Genomic DNA, 1,645 nt, shown 5'->3' on the forward strand with positions numbered 1-1,645 from the left:
TTTTTTCCACAATTTACTTCTTTCTTGATATTGAAAAAGCTTAAGCTCCAATCTCACCAACATGTCAAAATGTAGATTTAAAACGACTAAATAACTGAGTTCAAATGTTTGATTGTTTCGAAAGTTGAAAGTATTATAAATCATTCATAACTATTTCCGGATAAGCAAACTCGTTTTTTTCCGGAAAGTCCAGATTTTCCAGTGAAATTCAGTTCCGTTTTAATTCATCCAATGTATTTCATTTAGTTATTCTGTTTTATGAATATTATTTTCGTTTTACTTCTCCTACCTTTTTTCTCTTTTTTTTTTTTAACCAAAGAATATGTTGAGAGTCCATGGCTGGTGATCAAGTTTCGTGAAAAAGAATTTTTGAAGTTCGATTCGGTGATGCTGCTAATAATTATCTATTACTGATCAATTCATGCCTGGAATTACTTCAGCCCTTTTAAATATGCATTTATTTTGCCTTTTTAATCGATACATTTAATAATTTCCGTCCATTACATTCGCTATATTTGAGCCACCGTTATCTGTTTCACAAATATATATAATGCTTGAATCGATCAGTATCAGAATTTAATCAATAACTTGTCCCGGTATACCCGGAAATTTGAACCATCCCTGCTTTTCATTAGATCTTTTTCTTTTCAATGAAGTTCATATTTTGCTACCGTATCTGAAAATTTTTCAGTTTTAGAGAAAAATTCGAAAACAAAAGTTTGGGATTTTTCTCGAACTTATAATAAACTCTAGATGATTTCAAAATTTTCTCTTTCACACTATTCTGTTGTATATAAATGAAACCACCATGGTCATACTGTTCTTTATAATAAAAAAATTCCTTTTTTCTTTTTTTTGTCAGTTAATGTTATCAAAGAATTGATAGAATGGAAGATAAGTTTCAAAAAAACCTTTAAATGATAGTAAGGTTGAAAAAAAATGTCCCAAGAATTGAAGAGGATGAAAAGGTCTAAGACATTGTAAATTTGATATGCAAATAAGTCAAAAGTTAGAAGTGAGAAAATTAAAGGAGGAGAAAGGGATAGAAACAAAAAGTGAGTAAATATTGTGACAGGTTAAAATGAAAAAAAAACTTCTTCCTCGATATTGAAGTCAAAATTCGGAAAGGAATGAGAATATCCTTATCATGTTAAACAAAGTCTTACGTGAAATTTCACGTAATAATCCTTCCTTACAGGTTTTAAACACCAATTTCTGAATGACATCCATTTTTACTTACTTCAAAAGTGAATATTAAAGTAAATGCATCCCATCGAAGAGAATAATTCAATTTCTATTGTATCAATTATTTGACCTAAAACAGATAACAAATAAGTAGAAGGTCGAAGAATTTCTCATAAGTTTAAAATTTCCTGTTGTGAAAGTTTGAATTGTCTGAGTTGAATAGTTTCAGCAACGATATATTTGATACTTATTTTGTAGGAGAGTAACCAAAGAATTTCTTTATTGACAGGATAATATGCAAATCTCTTTAAACAATAATATCGACCAAGCCAATAGACTTTAAAATTTGGTAAATAATGGACAGTTGGAATAAGAGAAGAGATGCCAGGAATATTTCGTGTAATAACGTTGATGTAGCGTCCAATCCAAAAAAGGAGATCCTTCTTTCATTTTGGATAGG

Source organism: Loa loa (assembly GCF_000183805.2).
Source record: "Loa loa unplaced genomic scaffold supercont3.365, whole genome shotgun sequence".
Classification (NCBI taxonomy): domain Eukaryota; kingdom Metazoa; phylum Nematoda; class Chromadorea; order Rhabditida; family Onchocercidae; genus Loa; species Loa loa.